We start from the raw sequence: 15,371 nt of genomic DNA on the forward strand, positions 1-15,371 counted from the left end.
GGTGGTGTTGTAGAGGGATGTGTATGTTGTGTTTGGTGTGCATGTGATGTGATATACGTGCAGCAGCGGTGGTGTGTGTGCAGGATGGCATGTATGCATATGTTTGTGATGTGTACTGTGGGGGGGGGGGGAGGTGAGGGGAGTGGGTATAGGGGCCATGTCAGTTTGGGTGGGAGCTAGCTAGGCAGGGTCCCCTGCCAGAGAAGCCACAGATACCCAGTATCCAGGCAGCCATGTTGGGGGGCGGGGAGGAGACAGGAGGTGAGGAATGGGCAGGAAAAGGAAGGAGGCTGCGAATTAGAGGCGTCTCCATGGTAACTACCAGGCAGGTCACATGCCAAAGGCTAAGTTGCTGGAAACCTATACACATCCACAATATGAGAGCACGAGGCCCCGGCGTGGGGGTATCTTCAACCATCTCCAAACCTGGGCATCCGGCCAGAGAGCACCCGCCAAGGAGACCAGGGGAGAGGGGACAGAGGCCACCGGGTGGGGCGAGGCCGCAGCAGCCTTGGCCCCACGGCTGGGGGCGGGCAGCGGGTCTGGGCAGGCCGTTTCTCAGCACAGCCGCGCTCTGCTCCCACCTGGGAGCTTTCTCCTCCAGCCACCACTTGTAAGAGCCAGAAGCCGTCGCCAGGAGCGCCTCCAACTCGCACGGAAGCTCCGGGAGACACAATGGGGAGGTTCTGCCGGTCGCCCCGCCCGGGAAGGGGCTGGGTAGGAGGAAAGGAGGGAAGGGAAAGGATGGGGGGGCGGGGAGCAGGGCTCCCTAAAAGACATCGGGACTGGATAAACAAGGAGGAAAACACTGATGCTGCATCCTCATGATCCCGCGCCCTGGAGCCCCAGCCCTTCTCTGCCTACCCCCACCGCCCTGCCGCTCCCCTAACCACCAAGTTCCATTTTGTGTTGCTCCTGTGTACACACGCACACCCAGCCGCCCGCCCAGGCTCTATCCGGGGGCCACGCTTGCAGGTAGCAAAGGGGAGGCGCCCGCCGGATAAGGATGGTGCAGCCCTTTCCCCTTCTCCCCCAAACCAGAGCCCGCGCTCCAAGCGAGCGCGTGCACAGCCACGGCCTCGCCGGGCCTCTGCCCAGGGGCCCCTCTCCCCTCCGACGCCCACCTCCTCCTTCGCAGCCGCCGCCGGGGGAGACGGCTCACACCCGCGAAACCAGCAAACCGCGCAGCTCGCCGGCGCCTCCGACCCTTCTCCCCCGGAGCCTCTCCCTCCGGGAAGGGGAGCCCAACCTCGCCCCTCGCAGTCGCTCACCTGCGCAGCGCGATCCTGTCCCAGGCGATGCCCCGAGGACGTGCCGAGCCGGAGGAGCTGGGAGTGGCGCCCAGGGCAGGGCAGTGGGGAGGCTGTCCGCTTTCCGCCTCCTTTCGCGGGCCGGGTGGGGCGGGGGCGGGGCTCCGCGGGCTGGGGGTGGGAGGTGGGCGGGGCTCCGCGGGCTGCTGGGGGTGGGGCCGGGGATAAGGGCGGGGAGGGGGGCTCCGAGGGCTGGGGGTGGGATGGGGGCTAGGGACGGGGGGCGGGGCTCCGCGGGCTGCTAGGAGATAGGGTGGGGGAGGGGAGGGGGGCGGGGCTCCGCGGGCTGGGGGTGGGAGGTGGGCGGGGCTCGGCGGGCTGCTAGGACATGGGGTGGGGGAAGGGAAGGGGCGGGGCTCCGCGGGCTGATGGGGGTGGGATGGGGTAGGGGCGGGAGCGGGGCTCCGCTGTTGAGGGACCCCCGCCGCCCTGTCAGCCCCCGCCGGCTCGCGGGCGCGTCCACGCAGGCCCACGCCGCGCCCCCCGCCCGCCCCGGGTGGAAGGGTTCTTGCGAAGCGCGGCCCCCTCGGAGGAGCAACAGGAGCCGGCGCCGGGCGGGCAGCGCGGCTGTCTGAGCTCCCTCTGCTGCGGGAGGGAAGGGAGAGAGACCAACAATGACGGCCAGTGTCGCTGTCAACAGTGAACCGGGGATGGGAATCGGAGGGAACAGCCTAGCGAGCCGCCGCAGCCCGCGCCCCTCGCAGCCGGGCCGTGCGGGGAGCGCGCAGGAAGGGCTGCGTCGTGGCGCCGCGAGTCTGGTTGTCGCTGCCATTCAGCGAGAGCCAGGTGGGGCGCCCACCCAGAACCCCCTTTTCAAGACCCCGCCAAGTCAGCCCGCTCCGCAGGGTCCCAATTTAAGACCGAAAACTGCACCTGGAGATCTAAACCCTAGTTCCGCACAGCTCTACCGATCGATCGCCTCCGCTTCCTCCCCTGTGAACTGGCTCCCCTGTAACCACCGGCCCCTGGAGGCTTGGCCCAGCCCTCAGTGCTCAAGAAGCCGGGTAATGGCATGGCGGGCGAGCAGGCATGAAGAAAGGGAAGAGGCCAGCTTGGCAGAAACTCAGCAAGGCCTGGCCACTGGTTGGCACCCAGGAGGCCATGCTGCCTGCCATGAGGCTGCCCGGCCTGAGCTGAGATGGGGGGTCCACAGGACGAGGGCTGGCTGGTGAGAGAGGTTGGACTCTTGAGCCTGGGCAGGGCCCTGGGGGAAGCCATTACAAACCTAGGGAGGCGGGCACTGCTAGGAAGAGTCCCAGCCCTGGGCCTCCGCTTTCTCATTTGTGCAATGAAGGAGGTGGACTAGATAATCCTGAGGCCCTTCCAGCGCAAATCCCAGGTAATTTAATTGTTCAATATGTAGTCCGGTCTTAAAACCTGAACACAGGACGTCTACATACATTCGGGAAAGCTGTGCACTGCGTTGGAAGCCACAGAGGGCTCCTGAAATAGTGAGGCTCAGTGGGGTGGGGGAGACCCCTAGATCATGTGACTTTCCACAGTGACATCTCCAACTCTGTTCTTCTTTCTCAAGATTGCGGTGGCTCGTAGGGGTTTTCTGTGGTTCCAAATTGATTTTAGGATTCTTTGTTCTAGTTCCGTGAAGAAAATGCCATTGGTGTTTTTTGTTTTTTAAATATATTTTTATTGATTTCAGAGAGGAAGGGAGAGGAAGAGACAGATAGAAACATCAATGATGAGAGAGAATCATAGATTGGCTGCCTCCTGCACGCCCCCCATTGGGGATCGAGCCAGCAACCTGGGCATGTGCCCTTGACTGGAATCAAACCTGGGACCCTTCAGTCCGCAGGCTGACACTCTATCCAGTGAGCCACACCAGCTAGGGCACATGGTGTTTTGATAGGGATTGCATTGAATCTATAGATTGCTTTGGGTGTGTGGACATAAAATCCAACGTAACATGACATTCTTTCTTTACAACCCAATACCCGTTTCTGCTTCATCTCCTGAGACATTCCGTGCACTGCCTTCCCCGTCCATCTATCATGCTATTACCCCAGTCCTTGCCAACACTGTCCCCCAGCTCAAGAGGGCCAGTCACAATTATTCCAGCACACTGCTTGCTTTTCTGCCCCCAAACTGTTACCCAGATAATTTTCTCTCCTTCAAACATTCTCTCTTTCACTTCTTTACTTATCAGAATCCTAGCTACTGGGCAAAACTAAATGTAAGTACCACCTACTGAAAGGGAAGCTGTCATGTCCCTGCTGACATGAGCAGTGTTATGTCTCCACATCTGTCCTTGGACATGTCAGAGTCTGACTTTCATGATGTCTAATTGCATGTGTGCTGGGACTTCTTTGGGGTCGGCCGGTCATATTACTCACCCATAGACCCCAGTGTCTTGCTTGGCAACCCACTTATACTAGTTGAATTTGAGGGAATCATAGCTCACAAGACCCTGCATCAGTGATTCCCAAAGTGGGCTCTACGGCTCCCTGGTAGGTGCTGCAGCAATCCAGGGGGGCAGTGATGGCCACAGGTGCATTTGCGGACCATGAGTAACTGCTATTAAAATTAAAAAAAAATTAATTTCCAGGGGCTGAGTAATATTTTTTCTGGAAAGGGGGCGGTAGGCCAAATAAGTTTGGGAACCACTGCCTTACATGATCTTGCCCCACCACCTTTTCAGATTCATGTTGAATACTCTCTTGCTCACTCTCTCTCCAGCCAGCAATCCCTCCATTTAACCACAGGGTCTGCAGACCTGGCTCCCTGCACACTGGCACCTCGGGCTAGACAAGGCCTGTGAGTGCATGTGCATTGTTCTCTCTCACCAAGATGAATGGATAAAGCAGCTATTGAGGGCACAGGCAGAAGAAAACTGGGTGGTGAGTCTCCCAGAGCTCCTAGGCCAGCAAAGAAGGGCAGGTGACCCTGACACTGACATTGTGGTTCAGGGAAGGATGTCTCCATGGAACTGGAGGCGCTGGGGAGGGTGGCAGACGTGGTTGGTTCCCTAGATCCACTTTCTTCTTTTCCCTTCCTATCAGAACTGCAATGTGTTCAATTTAAACTACCGATTTCCCAGACTCCTTTGCAATGAGGGGTGTCCATATGACCCAACTCTGGCCAAGAAGATGGGAACAGAACTGTCCTGAGTGAGAATTCTAAGAAAGACACAGTAGTATGTACCTTTTGCCCTTGACTTTTTTTCTTCCTGCTCCTCCCCCTCCTCCTCCTCCTTCTCCTCTTATTTCTCGGAAACATGGATGTGATGCCTGGAGGGGAAGCAGCCATCTTGCAACCAGGAAGAAAGAAGTCTCCTACTAAGGAGGTCGGACAGGCGGCCATCAACAACATCTGAATGACTTCATTGTGGAGTTCTGGCTTCATGAGAAAATTCAGCTCCTATTATATACATGTGCAGTAGCTCATTATCTGTTCCGTGCAGTTAGTACGGCCCTACCTGATACAAGTGAGGGCCCAGCTGGCAGGACAGCATTTCATCCTGAGAAAGCCCCTCCCCTGGAAGACCTCCCTGCCAGGCACAGCCCCGCTGGCACAGGCTGGCACAGCCAGCATGTCGAGGACACACACTCCACCAGCTCTCCTCTTGGAGTGGGTCCTGCATGGCCCCTTCCCTTCGCTACCTTGATGCCAAGGCCTTAATTGGGGGGAAGGGAAGAAAGCAGAGGCCGCCATAGCGGGAAAGTCGGAAATAAAATCTCGCTCTGCCTTCCCCCCCAGGAAAAAAACAAGCCATGACAAAGCCTGGATGAGGTTTGTTTTGAAGTGAAAAATCCACGCCAGTTCCATTAGTTTGGAAAACCAGTTGCTGCCTGAATAACTGAAACCTGTCCTGTAAGCGTGAACTGTCACCTCAAGGTGCTGGCCTCTAATTGTGAGCACACATCGGCCAGAGCTGCTGGTTCTCCAGACTGGAGCACGTGACGCCTCCTCCCCCAGCCCTTCCACTCTGACAATATGCCACCATTGCTGCTCCCAGTGATGCCCCTGGGAGAAAGCCAAGCGATGCTGCCCTTCGGAGATAATGGCGTTGGAAATGCAATGCTAATGGCTCCCCAGACAAGACCAGAATAGCCTCGTGTTCTGCCTTCCTGGCGCACAGAGGCCGCAGCCTGTGAGCATCCGCAGGCGCCTCACGCCCCGCCCTCCCCGAGTGCCCGGAGCCAGCTTCATGGCGAGAGCCACCTGTTCATCATCATAGAGTTTTGTCCAACCCGCTGGATGGGCTCAGAGCAGAGGCGCAGCTGAGTGTTTGAGCCGGGAGAACCTGCGGCCCAGCAGGCACCTCCATTCAGACTATAAACTCGCTTTGCAAGTTGATCATCACCCACTAACTGGGCCATGTTTGCCATGCAGTTAAGATGGATTTGAATCCACTTATTTTCTTTTGCACCCCAGCTCCCACCCCCACCCAAAGCCTGAGCTGGTGTTTAAGAAAACAATAAAAATGACATGGGCTGGTGGACTGTTGACCTTCTTTATATGGAAGTCACGTGAAGGCTGCAGACCAACTGCCAGGGGCAAGAGGAACGTTCCTGCACTTCTCCCAGGAGGTCTGGCGTCCCAGGGCTGCTGCTGGCCTGTCTTGGGAAGGGGGCTCAATTCTGATGACAGTGGGCATTCAAGAAGGATGCTGGGCAGGTCTGCAGATCACTTGTGGCCATACAGGCACTGCCTCTCTCGTCTGTTTTGTTTTAAATATGTTTTTGTTTATTTCAGAGAGGAAGGGAGAGGGAGAGAGAGAGAGAGAGAAATATTAATGATGAGACAGACTCATTGATCGGCTGCCTCCTGCACGCCCCCTACTGAAGGTAGATCCGGCAACCCGGGCATGTGCCCTGACCTGGAGTCCAAGGTGACCTCCTGGTTCATAGGTCGGTGCTCAGCCACTGCGCCATGGCAGCCGGGCCTCTCTCATCTCTTGGTAGTGGACTCTTGGGTCCTTTGATTTCTCCCCTCTCCCTTCCTCCTGTAATTGTTCTCTGATGATGCTGTTCATGCAGTTGCCTCTATGCTGCGGGCATATTTAATGTCCAGCATCTAAAGCATTATCTCTATTGGTTTTCATTTTTCAGGACTTGTATCCAAGCTGAGGTGTGGCTGGTGGAGTCGATGGGTATCAAGCTCGATATTCTGGCCATTTGCTGGAACAGCCCTGGACGCACCCACTCCCTGGCACATCGTTAGAACCCACAACTGTCCTCCTACGTTGAACTCACAACTTCCTGCTTTAGCCCTGGGAGGAGGGCTGCAGCGGTTAGCCTGGGAATCAACCGAATTGCCTACTCTCAGATGGTGAGTAACTTAGAAATGGGAAGGGTGTCTTGTTTATGTTTTTGTTTTTTGTTAATCCTCACTCAAGGATATTTTTCCATTGATTTTTAGGGAGAGTGGAAAAGAGAGAGGGAAAGACAGAGAGAAATAGCGATGTGAGAGAAACACATTGATTGGTTGCCTCCTACACGCACCCTGACCAGAACCTGGGCTGGGAGGAGCCTCCAACCAGGATATGTGCCCTTGACCAGAATCAAACCCAGGACTCTGGTCCTCAGGCCAATACCGTGAGCCAAACCGGCTAGGGCTTGTTTATGTTTTTATCCCTCTTCTTCCCTCTCCTCTACTTGCCAAAAGAATTGGTATATGATGGGTGTTTGCTGAATGCAAAAGACAGGACGGGTATTGACAGAGAAATCCAGCGCAAATGAATTAGCCCCCAGAACAGCGCTTCGAGGCTGTTTGGTGTGGGAGGAGGGAGAGCGGGGAGGGAGCGGTGGGGAGCGGCTCCCTGAGACATGGTCACAGATCGTGGGCACAGCACACTCATCTACAGTCGGCTGTAAAATTATGGTAAACTGTGTTTACAAAGACGGCCTCAGTCATGTCTCCTTCCCATGGGCTCCCAGCGAAACTCTGCCACCCTCCCGCTGAGAGTGGAGTCTGCCTCCTGTCCCTCATCCGGGCTGGCTCTGACTTATTCTGAGTCATAGAAAGAGGCAGAACCATCACTGAGTAACTTTGGAGACTGGGCCTTAAGAGATCTGCAGCGCTAGCTGGTTTGGCTCAGTGGATAGAGTGTGGGCCTGCGGACCGAGGGGTCCCAGGTTTGATTCCCATCAAGGGCATATACCTCATTTGCAGGCTCCATGCCAGGCCCTGGTTGGGACACGTCCGGAAGGCAACCAATCGATGTGTCTCTCTCACAATAGATGTTTCTCTTTCTGTCTCTCCCCCTCCCTTCCATTCTCTCTGGAAATCAATGGAAAAATATCCTTTGTTGAGGACCTTTTTTTGTGTTTTTCTTTAAAAGAGATCTGCAATTCATGCCTTAGATTTTGTAATGCCACCTCTGGGCAGCCAGCTGCTCGGCAAGGCAGAGCGCCTGCCGGAGAGAGACCGGGTGGAGGCGGCCCTGACGCCTTGGACGTCCCGTCCCAGCTAGGGCTGAAGGCAGCCCTGGAGCGAGCTGACCACAGACCTCTCAGCGGCCGGCCCGGCTCCTGCTCCTCGGACCAGGAGAGCATCGCGAGGTGGTGCTTTAAACACCAACCGGGGAGCATTTTGTTCCCAGCAACAGATGGCTAACAGGAGGCGATGGGGCCACCCATGAGCCAGATGCTCCGGAGGTGGGGCCTGCGCATCAGCATTTTAACAGGCCCCGCTGCCCCTGAGAGGGGACTGATTGGCTCAGCCCCGTAACCCGTTCTCGGCCCCGGGCGGACCAGAGCGAGGCCTCCCGAGAATGGGTCCGGCCGCTTTCCCTTGCCCACTCACCTCTCAGGGTGTCTGTCACATGCTGCCTGAACTCATGGAAAACATTTTAAAATATTAACTAAACTGTGACCCTGTGAGTGCTGATTATTCATGTCCTGATGAAGGTAAACAGGTGAAAAGCATCCAAGGCAAGAGGTGGGACTGATCAGGGACATCTTCCGGGGGAGGGCGGGGACTGGCCTGGAGCAGGAGGCTGGGCCTGGGGGAGGCCCCGGGCTGCAAGGCGATGGATGGGCTGGCCGTAAGGCTGGTCTGGCTGGCAGGTTCAGAAAGTCCTGCTGGGGAGGAACAGGGTTTTGAAGTTTCCATTCAGGCTCCATTTTTCTTCTCTGGTTCTCCCACCAGCAGAGGGAGAGAGGACTGGCTGGTGCCCAGGTGCCAGGGCCTGTGACAGACTCCCTCAGGCCCCACTGCCGGCCGCGCTGTGCTGATGAGAAAGCTGACCGGGGCCTGGAGAGGCAGCCCCGGAGCCAAACCAGCAAGACCCAGGGCTTCCAAACCTGGTGGCAGGATCCCACTCTCTGCCCCAGCCAGCCCCCGCCCCTGTCATTAGAGGAGGCCTCAGAGACCCCACCCAGCTGTAGCTCCCATTCTCTCCTAAGGACCCCTGTGCGAAGGGGGCACACTTTGTGCTTCCAGCTGCCCTTGCTGAGGACAGAACAAGAGAGAAGGGATGTGGCTTGTAGCGGGAGAGGTCAGCCAGGCAGAGGCAAGACCTCCGGGTCCCATGGGCAACATGAGCGACGTTGGCCAATTTATTCCTCTGGCAAACATTTCTTGCTCAGCGAGAGGTGACGATGCTACCTGCAGCATCCAGGCCAAAGAACAGCTTCTCTGGAGAGGCGGGAGGGGGCGTGATGGTGGCTCGCTGGAACCCGTGCCGCTGGTCCTGAGCAGGCACTGGCCTGTGAGGAGGTATTGATGACATTGTCTGTCCCAGGGGCGGGCGTGAGGGCCAGTTGAGATAACACATGGACAATACCCACCACTGTACCTGGCAGTGCCAATTGCTCAATAAATATTGGCTTCTTAACTTCTCTGTGCTAATGAAACCCACTCAGACCAGCCCCAGGGTAAAACGTCATCTTTAACGGCCATCTAGTGCGTGCCTTTCAGTGCCAGCACAGAGCTAGGCATGCAGCTCACCTCCCACAGCGACCTTGAGTGCTCCGTGTTACTTACCCCCATTTTCTTGGGACTCTTTTTAAAATATATATATATTTATTGATTTCAGAGAGGAAGGGAGAGGGAGAGAGAGGTAGAAGCGTCAATGATGAGAGAGAATCATTGATCGACTGCTGCCTGCACCCCCCACTCTTGGGGATCAAGCCCATAATCCCTGCATGTGCCCTGACCGGGAATTGAACCGTCACCTCCTGGTTCATAGGTTGATGCTCAACCACTGAGCCACGTGGCCAGGCTCCTGTGACTCTCTTTATGGCGAGCCCCACCCTGTAGCAGACCATTGTGACAAAAGTCACAGAGGGAGCAAGGGTGCAAGATGTCCACGATCAGACACAGGTCCTGCAAATAAAGGCCAGAGGAAGGCGCCCTGCTTCTGAGTGACATGTGCCGCGGGCTCCAGCAGGGGAAGCGCCCTTGACCCTGCCCGTGTCAGGGACCTGGCCGGCCAGTTTACCTCATGAGCTGCTCAGATGATAGAGCTGAGGGACTCAGCACAACTCTGTGGGGAAGGAGGGAGGAGGGAGGAGGAAGGCGCAGGGGAGGGGGGAGGAGGGAGGCCCACGGAAGCGGGGAAGGCTTTGGGAAAGGACTACGAACACAGGGGCGACTCGAGCATTCCCCTCTGCCGGCACAGCGCTGACGAGCTCACAGAAGTCGCCCCTTTTCATCTGCACCACAGCCCCGGGCGCAGAGCCTGGTGTTGTCCCCGATTCAGAGACAAGGCAGCGGAGCCTGGAGGGCTGAGCCGCTTCCCCGAAGGCTCAGCTGGTCAGGGCGGAACCAGGGCTGAAGTCTGGGTGCAAGGCAGGTACTGGGTGGGTGTTGTTTGGGGCAGATGGACCTCACCCGTGCTTTCTGGAGTTCTGCACCCCGGGCCTCTTCCCATGAGCGATCGTGCTCCGGGGGCTCCCGCCTGCCTGTCCTGTGACTCCGGACCCTCCACAGTCCTGGCCACCCCGCCCCTGCCTGGGGGGGCCGCGGCCCTGGCACCCACCCTCCTCTGTGTCTCTCTCTGCACACTGGCACCATTAACCAGGACGGGCAGAAAACTGTTTGCTTTGTCCAGCGGTCCCTTTCTCGAGCCAGAGAGGTGTTTTTCCACTCCGAAGAGGCCATTTCTCTTCCTCTCCCGTCGTGCACTTCCTGCTCCGTGCCTGGTGAGATGATAATTCTGTCTGTAATAACGGAAGAGTGTCTGGGGCTGGTAAGAAACAGGCGCAGCTGGGAACATCTCTGGCATCATAATTATTGTCATCACTTAAGAGCTGCTCAGTGGCCCCGAGTGCCTGCTGCAGACGCGGCCGAGCACGGAGAGAACAAAGTCCAGAAAGATGGAGCGAGCTTCCTGCTTCCAGGATGCCTAGATGCAAATCTCCGCCTGCGCGTCCAACACCCGGAGCCTGGCGCGCACGGGCATGCAGACACCGAAACCAAAGGGCTGTCCGGACAGATCGCGGGGCTCCCAAAAGGGGTGCTGATGCTCCGCCAGGGGACCACACCGAGAGCCGCGCGCTAATATACCCACGCACAGCACTTAGACATTATGCATATGCTCACATGCAGGAACATGCTCAGACATACATGATCAGACACAGTCCTGCAGGATCCACTGGCCCCACCCTCCCCCTCACTCTTTGGGCTCTGGCATCTCTAGTCTTTGCATTCTTTTTTTTCATTTTTAAAATATGTTTTTATTGCCTAACCGGTTTTGCTCAGTGGATAGAGCATCGGCCTTCGGACTGAGGGGTCCTGGTTTTGATACCGGGCAAGGGGATGTACCTTGGTTGCGGGCACATCCCCAGTGGGGGGTGTTCAGGAGGCAGCTGATCGATGTTTCTCTCTCATCAATGTTTCTAACTCTTTATCCCTCTCCCTTCCTCTCTGTAAAAAATCAATAAAATATATTTTAAAAAATATGTTTTTATTGATTTTAGTGAGGAGGGGAGAGGGAAAGAGAGAGCTAGATACTCTGATGAGAGAGAATCATTGACTGCTGCCCCCTGCTGGCCCCCTAATGGAGATTGAGCCCACAACCTGGCACGTATCCTGGCCAGGGATCAACCTGTGACCTCTTGGTTCATAGGTGGAGGCTCAACCACTGAGCCACACTGGCCGGACCAATCTTTGCATTCTTCAAGCCATGCCCCTCCTGCCTCAGGAGGGAAAGGCAGCAGGCGTGTGTCTGGGGAACAGCAGCAGATCCTGCCAGCAAGGGGGCTGCCATGGAGGTTGAACAAGAACAAGAACAAAGCATTCTCTCTGCCTCAAGCATGCTTCCTCCTGCTCTTCCTCTAGTGTAGCGGTTCTCAACCTGTGGGTCTCGACCCCTTTGGCGGTCGAACGACCCTTTCACAGGGATCGCCTAAGACCATCCTGCATATCAGATATTTACATGACGATTCCTAACAGTAGCAAACATGACAGTTATGAAGTAGCAACGAAAATAATTTTATGGTTGGGGGTCACCACAACATGAGGAACGGTATTTAAAGGGCCAGAAGGTTGAGAACCACTGCTCTAGTGAGTGTCTCCTGACCCTTCAGGTTCTAGCACCAACGTCTCTTTTCCAAGGAAGCCTTCCCTGATCCCCTGGCCACCCTGAGCAGCATCCCCGACCAGGACAGAGCCAGCTATGTGTGGTCATATCTTGATATAATTTGTCTTCATACACTTATGGCAGGTGTGTTTAGTGTATGTTTGAACCCATGAGGCCTGGGATCTTGTGTGTTTCTCAGTTGTAGCCCTAGGTGAGTGCCTGCTTCATGGCAGATGCTCAGAAATATTTGCTAAATGAATAAACCCTCGGGCATGTGGAGAGCTCACATATCCACACAGGCGGTCACATAAGAACACATTCACACATGCTTTCATGACCGTCTGTAGCATCCTTTGAAGTGTAGGGTAGCAGACTTGGACAATGTGGAGGAGTAGACATTAATTCAACCCTCCTGAAAATAGTTTAACATTTTGGATAAAAGTGTAAAGAACCTTACTTACAGGAATTGACCCGTAGGAGACCATTGCTTCAGAATAAAGCAAGCACAACAGAATTCATGGAGGAGTGTTTATACCATCAAAATGTGGAAACTAGCTACCTTACTTACATGTCCACTGACAGAGTAAATTGATGCATCTAAACAGTGAAACATTCTACAACTATTGAAGATAATGATAATATCCATCCCCTTTCTCGTGTCATTGAGAAAAAGAAGTAGAGGTACAAAATAATTTGTATCATATGATCCTATTTATTTAAAACTAGTGGCCGGGTGCATGAAATTTGTGCACAGAGGGCAGGGGTTCCCTCAGCCCAGCCTGCACCCTCTCTAATCGGGGACCCCTTGGGGGATGTCTGACTGCCAGTTTAGGCCGGGCCTAAACTGGCAGTCGGACATCCCTCTCATAATCTGGGACCACTGGCTCCTAACTGCTCACCTGCCTGCCTACCTGATCACCCCTAACCCCTCTGCCTGCCTGCCTGATGGCCCCTAACCTATCTGCCTGCCTGCCTGATCACCCCTAACTGCCTCTGCCTGCCTGCCTGATCGCCCCTAACCTATCTGCCTGCCTGCCTGATCGCCCTTAACTGCCCTCCCCTGCTGGCCTGATCTCGCCCCCAACTGCTCTCCCCTGCCTGCCTGATCTCACCCCCAACTGCCTCTGCCTGACTAATCATCCCTAACTGTCCTCCCATGCAGGCCTGATCTTGCCCCCAACTGCCAGCCCGATTGCCCCTAACCCCTTGCTGGCCTGATCTTGCCCCCAACTGCCCTCCTCTGCTAGCCTGATCGCCCCTAACTGCCTCTGCTTCAGCCCCCAAACCATGGCTTTGTCCGGAAGGAAGTCGGACATCCAGAAGATGACCCTTCGACCTGGTCTAATTAGCATATTACCCTTTTATTAGTATTGATAGATTATATAGGATAGGATTGCTTAAATGGGGTGGGGGGAAGCCTTTTTCAGCAGGAGGAGATGCTTTTGGCAGACAAAAATACATAATCCCTATATCTGGACTGACAGCCAGCCATATGCACTATACTGCCAAACCGTCATTAAAAAATTAATAACTGGTCATTAAAAAATTAAACCGCTTTCTTACACCTTACACCAAATAGCTGTTGCCCTTAAAACCCCTCCTCAGTCTTCACCTTAGGTTCTGCCTTCGCAGTTCACCCAGATTTGGTTCCGATTGGTTGGTTTCTATGCCAGTCAGTGTCAAAAGCTCCATCTCTTAGGCAGCCATTGGCTCCTCACAGTTCACCCAGATTTGGTTCTGATTGGTCGGTTTCTATGCCAGTCAGTGTCTCTGGGCCTATCTCCAGGCCTGATCAGAGAGTCAGGGCTGATCAGAAGCCCCCCCAGAGGCCCAGAGAGAAAGAGAGAGACAAGAGCTGATCAACAGCTGCCACGGAGGCTACGGATCAGACCCTGCTTCTCTCTCCAAGCCTCTCTCCGGGCCTGATCTGCAGCCCCCTCGGCAGTCAGTGCTGGGTCACTGTGCCCGGAGCAGTGACCCAGCACTGACTGCAGGACTAACTTCCGGTCGGTGGAGCCTTCGGTTGTTTTGGACATTAGGGACCCTGGGTTTTTATATATTAGGATTATAGACCACTCTCTTTGAATGCATAAAGAGTTCTAGAATTTACCAGAATGCTAATAGTATTTACCTCTGGGTGGTAGGATTGAAGGTGATTTTTACTTTCTTCTTTGCAAGACTTTCTACTTGAAAATGTTGTTGAGATACAGTATGTTATGATGTGTGGAGTTTATAGCACAATGTGTAGCACAAATATATGGTATCCTTTATATTATTTTCATAATTTTCAGGATTGTTTGGATTTTTTTCCCTTTGCTTCCTTTCTTTATTAATATTTAGCTACTCATGCTAACATATTACTCCCTGAAGAACCTTGGACCTTGTAATCTTTCTTTTTTTATTAAGAGTCAATATATTTTTTTAAATATATTTTTATTGATTTTAGAGAGAGGAAAGGAGAGGGATAGAGAGATAGAAGCATCAATGAGAGAGAATCATTGATTAGCTGTCTTCTGCACACTCCTACTAGGGATCGAGCCTGCAACCCGGACATGTGCTAACTGAGAATCGAACTGTGACCTCCTGGTTCATGGGCCGATGCTCAACCACTGAGCCACACCGGCCAGGCAGGCCTTGTAATCTTACAAGGGTAAACGGATGAAGGTCTCATCCATAGTTTCTTCTTGCTATTAGGGGGCATAGTCCTGCCAATTCCCAGGCCCAGAGATTCTTTTTATCTGCCAGAGGAAGAAAGGAGCAAAAAGGGAAGGGGAGACACATGCAGGGGAGAGGGGTTTTACAAAGTCCAGGCCAGCCTGCTGTCCTTGGGAGGGGGCACATGGATGGTAGAGGCTGGCCCTGTTGGACAAGCTGGCGTCCTTGTTGTGTTCTAGAGATGACAAATGTGACAAGAAGATTAAAAAGGCATGGTCCAAAAATGAGGATGATAGCCACTAGCGGTCTGGGGAGAGGTGGGAATCAGGTGAGAGGGAGGGACTAACTTTACCATGTCCCAGATCAGGTAGGAGGAGGGCCTCCCTGCAGGTAGGTGCGTCACACCCAGAGGCCCTCTTGTGTACTGCGCTTCATTTAAATTAGGCTACAGGGAACTTTCTAAGATTTCCCTCCTGAGGAACTCTGGGCCTTTCTGTCTGAACCATTTGGGCAGAAAAGGGAAAGCAGTTTCAAGTGACGCCGATAGACCACCTTATACTTCGCTGTCTAGTCCTGTCAACAAGTCCATCCAGCAAGACCGCTGGGTCTCATTTTTGAAGGCAGTGGTGCAGCTGGATGTCTCAAGCGAGGCCTGTACTGTGTAAACAAGCAATCAGGTAAAGCAGGTCATAGGCACACATCCTATGAAAAAAGAAGGGAAGAGAACATGAAGGTTAATGCACACAGCACATCATAGACCAGCTTCTGAGTCTACAAGACTGTCAGGTGAGAAGACTTCTCAATGCAAGGTTTTCGGGAAGGAAATCAAGCCGTGACAATCTGCTAGACCCTCTTGTCCACAGTTTGAACATCTTTCATCAGGTGATGAGGTAAATTCTGTATGGTGTATACAGACACAGCCT

At 54.4% G+C, this 15,371-nt stretch overlaps 1 protein-coding gene across 3 annotated transcripts in view; it reads right to left on the reverse strand.

Moving 5' to 3' along the window:
- FXYD6 (FXYD domain containing ion transport regulator 6) overlaps window positions 1-1,398 on the reverse strand; it is a 35,809-nt gene extending 34,411 nt beyond the window's left edge. For all 3 annotated transcript variants that reach the window (XM_070426147.1, XM_070426143.1, XM_070426144.1), the window contains exon 1: window positions 1,272-1,398. The gene's annotated coding sequence lies outside the window, so the exon portion shown is untranslated. The remainder of the gene's footprint in view (window positions 1-1,271) is intronic.
- Window positions 1,399-15,371: the final 13,973 nt, after the last annotated feature.

This window comes from Myotis yumanensis, unplaced genomic scaffold, assembly GCF_028538775.1.
Source record: "Myotis yumanensis isolate MYYU_CA2020_CCGP unplaced genomic scaffold, mMyoYum1.0.hap1 SCAF_10, whole genome shotgun sequence".
NCBI classification, from domain to species: Eukaryota; Metazoa; Chordata; class Mammalia; order Chiroptera; family Vespertilionidae; genus Myotis; species Myotis yumanensis.